Raw genomic sequence first — 16,400 nt, forward strand, 5'->3', positions numbered from 1 at the left:
GTATTTCATTAGTGAGGTCTTGTCCAATTCCAAGACCTGCTACCCCCAAATCTAGAAGCTCCTGTACGCCATCCTTATCGCCAAGAGGAAGTTGTGTCACTACTTCGAGTCACATATGGTGATGGTCGTGACATCCTTCCCCCTTAGTGAGGTTGTCCAAACCAGGATGCCATGGGAAGAATCTCAAAGTAGGCACTCGAGCTTATGGGTCAAGGGATTTCATATGACCCCGGATGGCTATCAACTCCCAAGTGCTGGCTAATTTCATTGTAGAGTGGACCATGGTCCAAATGCCATCGGCAATCATCAACCAGGAGTACTAGACGATGTACTTTGATGGATCACTGAAGAAGAAAGGCGTCGGTGCGGTGAGGTCTTTGTTTTACCCCTTGCGGTATGCATGAGGTGCATGGTTCGCATCCATTTCCTCTCCTCTAACAATGTGGCCAAGTATGAGGCGCTCATCAATGGCCTACGCATCGCCATCGAGTTGGCTATCCAATGCATCGATGTCTAGGGCGACTCCTAGCTAGTCATCAACCAAGTCATATTGCTGTGAAGTCCACCAGCTAGAGGACCAGTTCGATGGTCTCAAGCTCAACCACATCCCGAGGCATCTCAATGAGGCGGCCAATGCGCTAGCAAAAGCGATGTCCGGTCGAGAGCCGGTGCCAATAGGCATCTTCGCCAGTGATCAGCATAAGCCCTCGGTCCGCTACGAGGAGCCAGAACAAGCCGGTGATGGCCCACCTGCCCTGGGCTTAGGGGCTAACCATCCGTCATCTCCATCCAACCCTGAGGTCATGGAGCTTGACAAGGGATACAATGACAGAGCTTGACCCTTTGGCCGACTAGAGGACGCCTTACCTCGACTACCTCCTCCACGAGGCGCTGCCGACGGACAAGACGGAGGCTCAATGGCTTGTGCATCGTGCCAAGTCCTTTGCCATTGTTGATGACAAACACTATAGGCGGAGCCACACTGGGATCCTACAGCACTGCATCCCCATCGAGCAAGGGAAGTAGTTGCTGAGTGATATCCATGGTGGGGTCTATGGTCACTATGTCGTGTCTAGAACCCTAGTCAGAAATGCATTTCGACAAGGCTTCTACTGGCCGACTATGGTAGCCAACGCTGAACATATTGTGCACACCTGCGAAGGGTGTCAGTACTATGTTCGGTAGACCCACCTGCTGGCCCAAGCACACCAGATGATCCCCATCATGTGGCCGTTCATGGTCTATGGGCTCAATCTAGTCAGGCCTCTCAAAAGGACGCCCGAGGGCTATACGCACTTGCTTGTCACCATAGACAAGTTTACAAAGTGGGCAGAGACTCGATCGATCTCCACAATCAAGTCCGAGCAAGCCATGCTGTTCTTCCTTGACATCGTCCATCGCTTTGGGGCCTCGACCTCCATTATCATGGACAATGGCACGTAGTTCACTGGAAAGAAGTTCCTCCAATTCTGCGATGACTATCACATCTGTGTCGATTGGGCCGCTGTGGCACACCCCCGCATGAACGGGTAGGTTGAGCGCATGAACGGCACAGTCCTACAAGGCCACAAGACTAGTGTCGAGTTCATAAACCTAGGGTCCCTCATGGACTGGCTTCCCAACAAAGGCTTGGCCTAACAGACAACATTGCGAGCAACGCGCAACTCATGGGCCAACCCAAATATATAGACGATAGGCTAGAAGGACGATCCAATCTCCGACTAGAAGGCCTGGCCGAGGAGGAACGACGCCCGCTTTCGACTCCGGCCCACCTCTCTGACCGAAGCTCTCGCTTCGGTCTCCAGCCCGCCTCCGGATGACCTCTCTGATCAGAAGGCCTGGCCAAACACCACTTCTGACTCTAACTTGCTTCTCCGACCGGGAATGCGCTGAACCCCTGCTTACAACTCATCTCCAACTAGCGCAGTTAGAGCTGACTAGGACCAATCGACCAGGGACGCCCGCTCGGTAAGGACCAGGAAATAGATGGAGAATGTAAGGCAGTGCACTCAAGTCAACCGTAATACTGAGGACCATACCCTGTGCACCTACAGGATAGAACCCAAGCAGTGTTGTAGGCACTAACATTTTCCCCTATAGTGTTGTGGGTGCCATCAACTCCCATACCAGACAAATATGGTAAGGCTCCCCCACGTGCCTCTAAGGCATCGATAGTGCTGTGGGCGCCGGCATTTATCGTACCAGGCGAACATGGCAAAATCCCTTACACGCCTCTAGGTATCAACAGTGTGGCAGGCATCGACATCTGCCATACCAGAAGAAGACGACACAATCTTCCACGTGCATCCGACATTAAATAGTATTGTAGGCACCTACCATCATCTTGTATCCGCCGGCATGGGCAGCAAGACTTAGCAGCATACATACTCTCTGCCTCTCACTTGTAAGGCCATCCCCTTCATCTATAAAAGGGGATGCGCTCTCTCCCAAAAGACAGTGGATTCAGATTGATCAAGTTCACTAGTACACAATAATAGAACCACCAGATTCAAACCTCGAGCACATGCTCGAACACATAGCACATAGTGGAGCTCCCATCACTCTCGGCCCCTCTGATCAGAGTTCAACCGGACCTCTTGTACCCCCATCTTTCTCCTTCTCATTTTTAACCCCACTACAAACTTCGAGCACCTGGGCTCAGGAATAAAGTCACCGACTGACTCAAACTGGACATAGGGCACGTTGCTTGAACCAGTATAAACCCTGTGTCATTGAGTGCTAGGCCACCTCCGATCACAACATATGACAAAACTACAAATATTTACATGTTGGTCACTTTCTGCTCCAACACCTAGGATCTTTAATCAGTTGAACAAGTTTGGCAGACAATGGGTCACGGAACTTCCCGTGGTGCTCTAGAGCCTGAGGACAACCCCCAGTCGGGCCACCGACTACACACCATTCTTCATGGTCTATGGTTCTAAGGCTATCCTCCTGACCGGCCTTGACTATAGAGCGCCGAGGGTCAGGGCGTACAACGAACAGAGAGCCGAGGCGTCCCTCGAGGATGCCATGGACCAGATAGATGAAGCACGCGATGTCGCCCTCCTCTACTTGGCCAAATACCAGCAAGTGTTACATCGGTACCACAACCATCGAGTGCGGTGTTAGGCCTTCAACATCGAGGACCTTGTGCTCTGTCTCGTCCAGAGCAACAAGAACCACCACAATCTCTCTCCGCCATGCGAGGGACCATACGTCATCACGGAGGTGCTCCGACCAAGCACCTACAAGCTCAAGACCATCGACAGTGAAGTCTTCATCAATGCCTAGAACATCGAGCAGCTACATCGCTTTTACCCTTAATATACACAAACTTTCTCTTATCAGTTTCGCTATTGACTCCCCGACCTTTAGTGACACCCGACCCCAGCAATGGCAAGGGGTCAGGCCTCACTCAGGGGCTAATAAGAGCATATCTATCCAGTAGACACACTCTATGTCCCACCCTTTCTCACGATTAAGACCTAGAAGCGAAGTTTGTGGAAACAAACACTAAGTAAAATTGGTCGGACTACGAGAAACCTACGCCTCAGCGACTACGACATCTTTGATCACCAGCATGATCAGAGTTTCTTTTTGCACCCCGAGCTTTTTGGCCTTAGCCACGGAAAGAGTTAGTACGCATTTAAGAGTCTATCTGCCTGGCAAACATTCTCTATGCCTGACCCTCTCTCATGTTGAGACCTAGAAGCTAGGGTTGCGGAAATGAACGCTGAGTAAAATTGGTCGGACTGCAAGAAACCTATGCATCGGTGGTTACGGTGTTTTTGCTCACTAGCGTGATCAGAGTTTGTTTACCAGCACCTTGGACTTTAAGGCCTTAATGATGGAAGGAGTCGAAACGCACTAACCTTTTTATATGAAAAGGGAGAAGGGCTCAAAATCTGTTAGGCCATAACAAAATTTAAGAGTTTGTCCTTTTATTACAAGTTCGCCTCATGGCTCATCTGCCTAACTAAATTCTTGGGGGGATGATCTCATCCTCTATCTCCATAGGAAAGCCCTATGTCAGCAAGTCACAGAAGTTGATCGGACGGCTTGGCCACTGTCGAGAGATGGGTAAGGAGCAGTAGAATGCCCCATGTGGGTTATTCTAAATCCATCACGAACAATGGACCCAGATTCCACTCGAACATATCTAGTAAGAGCTCCCTGAACCCATCACTCATGCCATCCAGGTAAATCCTGTGCCAATGGGTCACCCAAGTCGATCGGATGGCTCGAAATTGCTGCCGAGAGATGGGTCACCCTTAATTTACGTATGTTTTCTCTTATTGATTTTGCTATCGAGCCCGACCCCAACAATGACAAGGGGTTGGGCCTCACTCGGGGACTGGCAAGAGTGTCTATTCGGTGGACATTCTCTATGCCCGACCCCTTTTTATCGCACTAAAATCTAGAGGCACGGTGTGTGGAGACAAACTCTGAGTAAATCTGGTCAGACCGTAAGAAACCTACGCCCCAGCAGCTATGGCATTTTTGCTCACCAGTGTGATCAGAGTTTTTATACCTGCACCCCAAGCTTTAGCCTTTGCCTTTCTAGGAAGGGTTCAGAGGGGCCCACCTATGGAATCTCCATCGAGGAGAGGCCAGCAGGTCACCCAAGTCGATCGGACGGCTTAGGCCACTGTCGAGAGACGGGTAAGGAGCAGTGGGATGCCCCATGCTGGTTATGCCAACTCCATCATGAACGATGGATCTAGACCCCACATGGACATATCCGGTAAGAGCTCCCCGAACCCATCACTCGAGCCATCTAGGTAACTTTACCAACCCCACTTTTATTTTCTAGTGCATGATCATTCATTCATCCATTCTCATGCATGCATTCATACATTCATTCAAACATTCATTCATACAATCATTCATACATTCATCCCATACATCCAAGCATCGCATATGCAATTGCTGCAGCACAACGCTTTATGTCGCGTCATGAAGCGGTAGTCATCTCATTCGATATGAGCAGTGATTGACTGAGGTTCGAAGGCTAGCCCACAAAGGGCTCAAGGCCACCTCATGTCAAATAGAGCTAGGGGAGAAAAACATAGATGAGCCTTAGCAGCCCTTGCTCGAACCCGCTCAGAAGTGGATAGGGACATCTCGACCTTTCTCGTTCGATCCTAACCTCAAGCCAAGCCCACAGAATCTCCATCGAGGAGAGGCCAATGGGCCACCTAAGTCGGTCTCTGGAATGACTCAGGCATCTACTGGAAGGCAGGTTAAGGAGCAATGGAATGCCACATGAGGGTTGCATCGTTAGCTTAGCCCCTTCGGTTGCAGAAACCATGGATGGAGTGATGCATGAAATTTGACCGACCCCTACCAACCCCAACAGGGCTCGGGGGCTCAAGTTGCCCGACCCTAACTCAGGAATCCAACTGACTGGGGTTTGAAGGCCGGACCATGAAGGGCTCGAGGCTGCCTCATGTCGAACAAGGCCAGGGGAGAAAACACAAATGAGCCCTAGCGGCCTTCACCCGACCCGCCTAGAAGTGGACAGGGTCATCTCAACCTTCTCGTTCGATCCTAACCTCAAGCCAATCCCACAGAATCTCCATCGAGGGGAGGCCAGCGGGCCACCTGAGTCGCTCTTCGGAGCGACACAGACATCTACCGGGTGGCGGGTTAAGGAGTAGTGGAATGCCACATGAGGACTATGCTGACCCCATCATGAATGATGGACCCAGATTCCACTCGAACATGCCCATTAGCGAGCTCACTGAGCGCATCACTCGAGCCATTGAGGCAAGTGACATCAGCTCAACCCCTCTGGTTGTGGAAACCACAGATGGGGTAACGATCACAAAGATGAGGTGACCCTCAACCGGACCCCCACTACATGTGGGGGCTCGAGAAAAGTTGGACTTGCAAGGAGACCGAATGCGCGGTCACAAAACGCTGGCTCAAATCCTAGGGAGGGGGTACGCGCAAAAACTAAGACTAGTTTTGTTATCCTCTCCTCGATCTTTAGTGACACCCGACCCCTACAACGGCAAGGGGTCAGGTCTCACTCAGGGCCTAGTAAGGGTATATCTACACCCTTTTTGAAATAGTCGCTGTGCTCGACCCCTTCCTCATGTTAAAAACCTAGTGGCAAGGTTCATAGAAACAAACGACTCAGTAAGGCTAGTCGGACTATGAGAAACCTACACGCCAGCGGCTATGGCACTCTTGCTTACCAACGTGATCAGAGTTTCCCTCCTACACCTCAAAATCTATGGTCTTAACAAATGGAAGGGTCGAAACGCATTAACCTCTTTTCACACATAAAAAGGGAGAAAAAACAAATTTGTTCACCCTAACACAAAAGAATAGATTTGATCAAATGAAATGAAAAGTTTGTTTAAACGATACAGAATTGTCAGAACTTGTCTGCTTGTTACAAGAACGACCGCCCAACCTATCTAACTAACTAGACCCTCTAGGGGAGAACTATGTCTTCTATCTTGTCTGCCAGGTCCTGCAAAAGGGGAGCCACCACCGTCTCCATCTCCTCTAGCTCGTGGACTTCATAGTCTAGTGTGTAGCCATGGCTAATTGCCTCTAGATTGATGTTGTCCTCATAATGAGAATGAGCAATCATGAAGGACTAATTCTACCCAACGCGAAGGGCACTCCTCTCGAGCTGGCACACCCGAGCTGTGATCTCAATGGCATGAGCTACGAGCGAGCTAGTCCCCTCTGACTGCACCACCTAAAGGTCGTCGTAGACCACTCCGAGGGTGGTGGTCAGGATACCGAGCTCATCACTCTCTGCTTGAAGATTCCTCCTCACCTTGGTGAGGTCCACAGCTAGCTAGGTAGAAACGCTCTTAGCCTCTAGCTTTTGGGTTGTCACGCTTTTGAGCCTGGCCCGAAGTGGGCCGACCTTCTGCTATGTGTCATCGCGCTCTTGGCAAGCTTGGTCATGCTCTCGGAAAGCCTAGTTACGCTCCTCGTGAGCCACACCATGTTTCGAGTGGAGCCTCTCCGTGGTTTGAAGCAGTTCATCCCGTTCCTTGAGTAGCCAAGCGACCGCCGTGGCCTCTAGGCTCACCCTCTTCTCTAGGGTCACGAGCTTCTCCTCGGACCCTAGCTTTAGTTCCCCTTCCTTCTCCACCTCGGCCAGAAAGGTCAAGGATCCACTGGCGGGTCTCAACGTCCTTCTAGAGCAACTCATCCCGCTCCTTCCTGACCCTAGCGGCTTCCTCCTCATCCTTCTATGACCTCGCCGATAGGGCCTCGAATGCCTTCTTAGCCTCATCAGCATCTCGATAGGCCTTGGCCACCCACGCCTAAAGATTGTCCACCTCCTCAACGAGGGGAGTCTGCCTGGCCACCCTCTACTAGGCGGTGACAAGCTGAGCTATTACTTCCTCGCATAGCCATGCCTCCTCGATGAGGCGGTCCCAGGCCTCCTTCTGCTGATGAAGGAACTGTGATTTCCCCCGACTGTGACCTATGAGGAAGATGATGGTTAGCATATAGAAAGCATATAAAGAAGGATAAGGGCAAAAAGTAGGACCAAACAATATCCGACCGGAGGGAACGATAATGTCGCGCAATGTGCCCATGGCGTGGATCAGGGCCTCAAGCACGGACGTGATCCCTACATCAAGGCTCTCCTGCTCCATGCTCTCGGTGATGTCGTCAAGGGTGAAAAGCATCGACACTGGATCCTCTAGAGTCATCCACTGGAGCAGGTGCTCACCCCATGTAGGTGAGCCGCTACCCACTGACATCAGGGCTAGGGACGACTCTCCACCGGCTCCAAGTGCCACCGATCCCTCTCGCTATGATGTCCCCATCGGAACACCCCCTCCCACGATGGAAGGGGTTAGCGGTGTAGACGCCGACCCCTCTCCCAGCACCATGACTCTCGGGGACCCCTCAACCACGTCCCCCTCCGTCCGGCCTGCACCAAGCACCGTCACTTGGGCCGCCGATGTCACAGGTCGCTCCAGTGCCTAAGGTGTTGCTACGGTTGAGCCCGACTATGACCCGTCCATCACGATCGCCGCCACCTCCACCTACGTTGGCACGGTCATGACTGCTTGCATCACACACACCATGGTCAGTGCCACAAGCACGGTCGATAGCCCCATCTACCCCATCATCGGCAGTGGTATCGCAGCCATCGTCGGCTGCTCCACGTCCTCCGAAGGCGCCCCTTGAGCCCCCTTGTCCATTTGTTCCACTAAGGGCACAGGCGCCACTGTAGGCAGCACTTGACCAGCCGGCGACATAGTCACGCTAGTGCCGTTCCCACCCGAAATGGGTGCAACACTAGCCAACGGCTGCCGCCTCAATTAGAGGGCGACACTCTTCTTCGGCGCTAGCGCTAAAGGATTATGCTGCCTGCCAACGCTGCAAGGGACAAAAAGCATAAGTCACAATGAAATCTTACCAAAACATGAAAAAACAGAGGAACTAATAACTCACCTTAGCACCGTCGGACAACAGATGCGTTTGGAGGGTGAACCCCCCGACCTTTGCTCTACCTCGTTGAAGCGAGGTAGTTTCGAGCCCACCCCCTACTCCTGGGCAGAGGGGCTCACTCCCCTTGGCTCTTGGGGCATGATGGCGGAGCCGCCCACCTCCGTTGGCACCTTAGGCAGGATGGTAGAGCTGCCTGCCCCTGTTGGCTCCTGGGGAAGGCCGATGGTATGTCCCGCCTCCGCTAGCTCCCCTGACGTACCCTCCCCTCCATGGAATGGAAAGGGTCTCGATGCCTGCAAGGACAAACTGATACCTGTCAGCACATCCTTGTTCTCTAGGTTGTCGCACTCAATGTCATTGGCTACCTTGTCGTCGTCACCATAATCACCACTGTAAGTGTCCTCCACTTGTTCCCGCGCCTGCAGCTTCCGCTACTTCTTCCTCTTCTTGTCCTCCTTCACCCTCCTCAGCCGCACACCCTCGGCGTGATTCACCATCCTCATGGCTGAATCCCTTAGCAATAGCGGCGGGTGATCCATGAGGATGAGGTCCCTCGGCCGGTCCCACCCCTCTCAAAGTTAGTATTAAGGGGTCAGGAAATCGATTGAAAAGAAGGCAAGAGAAAGGGAAACTTATGAAGATGACATGGCCTGGCTTTAGCCACATTGGATGATTCCCCGACACTATGTAAATGAAATCAAGGAGGGGCACCCACATCATCCCATGATGGCTCCACCACCTCCTTGATGGGTTGCATGATCTTGGAGTTGGGGAGCATCCCCTCGGCGAGCGCTGTTCCATCGAATGATGCCTCAGGCGCCATCGCATATAGCGGGAGCGCACGCGTCATCAACGGCGCCACCCTCCTTGCATGGTAGGCCCCGATAATGCCTGACCCTTTAGACCGTTCTCCTTTAGGATGTGGATGGCGGTGATGTGGTCTCAGATCTTCTTCTTGTCCTTCTCCGGGATGCTCCACTTCCTCCATGGCTTTGGGGCCTCTTCGATCAGGCACTCGGTGAACCCCGGCAGAGGAGTGGCACCCCTTGTTGGACATTCACAGCCACATCGATGGGTACTCGTCGATCCGATTGTTTCGGAGTTGGATGTCGGCACACCCCATCAGCATGTGTAGCTCCTGTTGCCGCTCTTCTCCCTCTTCTTCAGGAGGGTGACGGCGAAGAAGTACCTCCACAAGTTGAAGTGGAGACTGATCCCCAGGAATCCCTCGTATAGGGCGACGAACGCCGCCATGTGCTAGATCCCATTGGGACTAAGATGATGCAGCTCAATCTTGTAGTAGTGTAGCAGCCCTCGAAGAAATCTATGGGTGGGGGTCGCAAACCCATGCTCGTGGAAGTGGGCGAATGACACGACATAGCCATCGGGCGGCGATAGCAAGTCCTCCTTGCCAAGCAACAGCCACTCCTCGGCCAAGGTCTATGTGCGGAGAAGACCGCAATGGACAAGGCCCTCCATGCACTGGAAGGTGATGTCGGAATGACACCATGGATCCATTGGAGGTGGGGGCGAATGGATGCAAGCTCAGTGGCGGCAGAGATGTGAGGGAAGGAAACCTAAGTGATTGGCGGCGGTGGTCGTGGCTGTGGAGGCAAGGATGCAAGGTATGGAACCCGGGCTCTAACCCTTTGGTTTTGTAGGGGCGATGGGTGTGAGAAAACCAATCGCCCACCTAGATCTCTGTGGCTACCATGATCTACCACCACATCTCACCATGGGGCATGTGCACGCAACATGTGTCCGTTCCCTCAGAAAACTCGCTGGATGTTTCACCTTCCTAGACGGACCATGACCCGTCATAGGTAAAAGGAATACAGAGCTAAAAATGCTCCAACGGCCCATCTAGGCCCAGGAGTTTGAAGGTTGGCCCATCAATGGATTCGACAACTGCTCCGGGAACCCTAAGAGTGAGGGGTGGAATAGGATGGGCCCGCTAGCGGCCATCGCTCCGGCGCACGAGCGCCGTGGGCATCTCGGCCCATGTTTGAGTCTTGGCCGGATATGATCCATGGTTTTTCCTAGAAGAAAGGCAGATAGCCCTCGAGACCAGTCGAACGGACCCAAGAACTATATGCATTGACCGCTGAGAATCTGGAGTCGGTCACCAGCTGACCTAAGCTAGATTCCCACAAACAGGATGTTGGGGCCCCACTCGAATTAACCCATTAACAGCTCACCGAGCACCATGGCTCGTCCAAAGAGGAAAATCATGGCACGGCTCAACCCTTACGGTTGTAGAAACCATGCATGGGGTGACTATCCCAAAGATGAGCCGACCCTAGACCAGACCCTTGGTACACGTGGGGGCTCGAGGAAAGTTGGACTTGCATAAAGACCGAACACACGGTTGTAGAACAATAGACCCCCATAGGGGTCAAAATCAGGAAAGACCTTTTCTGACCCACCAAATCTCATGGCTATACCCCCGAGGGGTCTGATCTCGATGAAAGGGAATCACCATCCCCAGGTCGTGTTGTGGGCGACAAAAAAGGCCAAGGCCCTTAGAGTCCTCCCATTCAGAAAAGCCTCCGAAGGAGTATTCTACTCCTTCGTAGGCTCGGGGGCTACTGTCGGGGACCAATACTAGGTTACCCAAAGATTAGGAGCTAATGACCATCAACACTGATTCATTCGAGCAGTCAAGAGCATGATTACAGCTCCAACCAACCCCTAGGTGCGCAAGCTTCGCCTCACCCGACCTCTGGGGGAGGGCTCCACCTCGCTCGACCCCTACGGGAGCGCTCCACCTCGCCCAACACCGAGACCGCGGGCTCTGCCTCTCCCGACACCAAGGCCATGGACTCTGCCTCGCATGATCCCTGGGGGAGGGCTTTGCCTCGCTTGACCCCTAGTGGAGGGCTCCACCTCGCCCAACCCCTGGGGGAGGGCTCTGCCTCACCCGACACCGAGGCCATAGGTTCTGCCTCGCCCAACCCTGAGGTCACAGTCTCCGCATCGCTCGACCTCTTAGGGCAGGCTTTGCCTCGCCCGACACCAAGGCCACGAGCTCCGTCTTGCCCAACCTCTAGGGGAGGGCTCCACCTCACCCGACCCCGAGGTCACGGGCTCCGCCTCACCCGACCCTAAGGCCACGATCTCCGCCTCGCCCAACCCCAAGATCATGGGCTCCGCCTTGCCTGACCCCGAGGCCGCAGGCTCTGCCTCGCCCAACCCCAAGGTCACAGGATCCGCCTCGCCCAACCTCTTGGGCTAGGCTTCGCCTTGCCCGACCCTGAGGTCATGGGCTCCACCTCACTTGACCTTGAGGCCGCAGGCTCCGCCTCGCTCGACCCCAAGGTCACTTGCTCCGCCTCGCCTGACCTCTAGGGATATGCTCCGCCTCGCCCGACCCCAAGGCTGCGATCTCTGCCTCGCCCGACCCCTCAGGTGCGAGCTCCATCTCACCTGATGGGGTCCCATACCGCCGCCAAGCATTCTAGGTCCAAGCGTTTGGGCCTGGGTTAAAACTCTGATGCTAAGGAAGAGACTGGCATACCCCGGTGTAACCCGTGACCATGATGGGCCATGCCTAGGGATTCACATCAGGAACATCGTTGGGCGTACTGGAGCTGTTCCGTCTAATCCTCGTACGAACACTGACAGGCACGTCGGTTCACCACGATGTCCGCCAGGACAGAGTGGAGCGTCGTGACCGGCAGACGATACCTACGCATGGCACCAGTGATGGACAAGACCATGACGTGGCACCATCCCTATTGACATCTATAGTGTGGGCAGGACCCGCATGAAGGAGAAGAAGGACCTGGTGACCCTGAGGGCCTTTGGCTCTTTCTCTCATTCTTCTCTTTCCCTCCGTTGTAACCCGTGCTTTCCCTTGGCCTATAAAAGGAAAAGCAGGGCACCCCACGAAGGACATCGCATCGATCCAGGCCAGGCCTGATCGAACCATCATGAACCCATCAAACCTCAAACCGATCATAGCACAACTCAAGCACACGGTCGAGCAACAACCGAGCTCTCGACACTCGTTGATTCTTTCCATCAGAGACTTGGGACCCGTTCCTCTCTCGCCCGTTTGTAACCCCTATTGCAAATTTTCCGTGCTAGTAATACGAGCAGCAGCGACGAACTGGACGTAGGGACGTTCTGCCTGAACCAGTATAAACCTCATGTCCTCTAAGCACACCATCCGAGCCAGACGCGCAATACTAAAAATTTACTCGTTGGTGGTAACTCAAAACACCAACACCTAGCGGCCCTAACTTGTTAGACGAACCTTTGAAAGACTTCATAGTGAACCCTGCCAACCTTTCTAGGTTGTGGGTCAAGAGGCTAGCTACCTCGGGCGAAAGGGTAAATCACGGCTCATGGTGAAAGTGTACAACCTCTGCAGAGTGTAAAACTGGTATATCAGCCATGCTCACGGTCACGAGCGGCCTTGGAACTCTTACGGAATAGATGATTATTAATGGATAATTAATTGTTTATGTTATTCATTATTTATGTTTACCTGATCATGTGTTTATATGGGCTTACGATAAATTTGATGCTACTCAATTGTTAAAATTATGACTTATTAAAAGCTAATCGCAGTAAACCAGTGTCAACCTTTTGAGCCTCATGAACCCCATGTTATATTTGCTGAGTACAACATGTGCTCACCCTTGCTATTTCCCCCACACCTCAGTCTGTAGTAAAGTTGCTCAGAAGATTGACGAGGACACAAAGGAGTTCCCAGAAGATTGATATGAGTGCTAGGCGTATGTTACCCTTGTCAGCCGTCCCTGTGAAGAATGAAGTCTGAAGATTAGTTTCCGTTCCGCTATACTATGATGCAAGTGTTAATTATAAGTATGTTTCCGCTATATAATATTATTTCTGATATCTTCTATTCTGTTATTGTATGTGTGGACTTTTTGGGAACACATATGACGAACCTGGTTTTGTCTTTAAAACTGGGTGTGACAACTTCAAACTATAATTTGGAACCCATGAAGGGGGTAATTATAAACTAATAAATACTGAGACCCGTGACAATAAAATTCTAACAAAAAAAAATGAACACCCTCTATTTCTTATAAGCCGTATTAGCATTTGAGAAAAAATTTAAAGATATACTTTCACAATTATTTTATCTTATTACAGTATGTTACCAATTACTCAAAAACCATGTCTTTCAGAAAGACATGTGAAATAGGAATATGTTAGTGCGCTCATCTTCTGTTTATCGTGGAAGTCTGGTCGTTCTTCATCGCTGCCTCATTTGGACTGACTCATGTGCAAAACACAGTGCGCTGCCTAGTTTGGACTGACTCATATCCAAAACAATGTGCAATCCGACTTGATTTATGGATGGTCGAGGAAGGGAGGAGGAAGAAGGAAAACACGGGAAAATGAATGCAGAGATTTGGATGGCATCATCCATCATGGTTTACTTTGATGGGATACTTGTGAAAAGAAAAAACCGGAGAAACCTTTCAACAAATGACTCGTCATTGCTGTAGTTTGGCTGCTTTTCCTTATCAAGGAGCTAGGATGTTCCATAGTTTAGGATTGCTCTCGCTTGCCGGATTAATGGCTAATTTTAAACTTTCTTGTTCTATTCTTAAGCTGGTGGCCGAGGTCAAGCTCCCCTTTTGAATTTGTGTTTTCTTGTGGAGGTCGGTGTTAAATTCCTGCTCTTGTCCGGTGCCTTTGTGCGCTTGGGTTTGTCAAGGCGTGGAGCACTGGAGTCGTGCCTTGGAGTGAATGATCTTTTCATTTTCTCCGCGGTCCTTGTCACCATTGTGTATTTATACTCCAACTATCTGTGACGAGCGCTTTACGTTGCCGATTCTTCTCCCTGACAATTTTCCATTCAAAATCCTCTTATCACATGATATTTTTCGGAAGACTACTCTTCTACACATGCATGGACAAAAGTAAGTCCCCTTTAGATAACCGGAATTCATTTTCACACCATATTGCAGAAATGGCCATCACAGCGGTCCGTACCCCTCCAGAATCAAGAAGTGTGTAATTACGAATCAAGGCCTATTTGGAGGGACACGGTGCAGCTTTCGCTTCGGTTCCGGTACTATAGTAGAGCTGTTTTATTCTACGCTGGAGTGCGCTACAGTATGGTAAACTATATGTGCTTCGACTTGGGTGTACATCAGGTATGCAAAGATCTCCACCTCCACCTGATCCACCTGGATTTTCCCCAAGATCTTTGTTGTTTGAACCAACTTTGGAGTAGGCGCAATCCCCATTTTCGACCATAATAATTAATCTTATTTTCCACATAGTTTATTTTTTTAGACTCTGTTGCACCCTAACATCCAGCTGAAATATACCGTAGAACATTGACATTGACAGCCTGTTCGCTTGCTCGTAAACGATCGTAAATTTCTAGCCGGGAACTGTGTTTTTCTCTCACACCAAACCAGCCAGCAGTAAATAATCCACGATCGTTTACGGCCTCCCGAACAGGCTCAGACGATCAGACGACTCCAAGAGGCACTATGGTTCCTCGAAGTCCCCCGTCAATATTAAAAATATACAATCTGCAACACCCTGGCCCATTAGAATCGTGTAGTAGTTATGTTGTTGGCCCATGCCGCATGTGTGGCTATAGTTAATGGGTTTAATACCACATTAGAAGTTTAGAAGGGTTAGGGCCAGCTTATAATCCTTGTCGTTCTAAATAAGCACCTCCAGGTTAACCCTTTTACATAAAGCAAGAACAAAAATATAAGAGAGACGCTACACATATCCTTGTCATTCCAAATAAGCAATCCTTGTCATTCCAAATAAGCACCTTCATCGTTGTCAGTCACCAACAGAAGGCACATGCCACCTTAAGCTCTGGTGCTCACCTTCACAGCAGCACCAGAGTTTTTTTGGTGCACACAGAAAACGGCCAACAACATTCGCACACAGAAAACGGCTAACAACATTCAGACCAGGTGCCACCCCACCTTAAGAGCACTAGAGTTTTTTTTTGGTACGGTGCACACAGAAAACAGCTAGCAACATTCAGACCAGGTGCCGACCAGGTGCCACCCCCACTAGGGCACCAGACTCATCTAGTGGGGTGGAAACCCTCCAAACAACCTTCTCTCACACTACCCCAGATCAGGACAATACTGTCGGTTCAAAACAACCCATCACTCTCGGATTTTGAACCGGCACAACCATACCAGCAGTAATGAGGGTCAGGTATCACTGTCGGTTCCAACAAACCGGCAGTGTTCTTCAACTTCACTGCCGGTTCTTTACACAACCCGACAGAGTTCAGTTCCACCAACACTGTCGGTTCATGAGATCACCCGGCAGTGTAACCTCGAACATCACTGTCGGTTTGTGTTTTAACCAGCAGTGTCGTCGTAACTAGCACTATTGGTTTGTGACAAGACCCGGCAGTGATGGCTAAGCCAACGCTACCGGTTTGTGGCTCAAGCCGGTAGTGCCATTTTGGCCATCACTGCCGGCAGTGATGGTTACGTCAACACTACCGGTTTGTGCAAGACTCGACAGTGATGGCTAAGAAAACGCTGCCGGTTTGTGGCTCAGGCCGACAGTGCCATCTTGGCTATCACTGCCAGTTTGTTACTAACCGGCGGTGATGGCCCGTTCGCATTTTATTGTTTTATAATTTATTTTAATTTATATTTTTTCGTGGAATCAGGTTTCGCTTTATATACGCTACGTAGACGACAGGTCCATCAATATTAAATATTACAAATATTACGGTTACAGTTCAAATGTTCTTATCAAGATCTCGATCCCTCAAAATAAAAAAGAAATTATTCGATAAGATAAAGCATGCTTCTCGGACTCTAACAATAATCTAGCGAGCCGCTCTGGGTCATACTGGTCCTTGAACTTCACGGATTGTGCAATGGAAAATACTTCATCTTTTTCCAACACCTCGACTAAGATGAATTTTGCCGGCTCCGATTGCAGTGCGACGATCTCCATATCTAACAGCC

Source organism: Miscanthus floridulus, chromosome 8 (assembly GCF_019320115.1).
Source record: "Miscanthus floridulus cultivar M001 chromosome 8, ASM1932011v1, whole genome shotgun sequence".
In the NCBI taxonomy this organism is placed as follows: Eukaryota; Viridiplantae; Streptophyta; class Magnoliopsida; order Poales; family Poaceae; genus Miscanthus; species Miscanthus floridulus.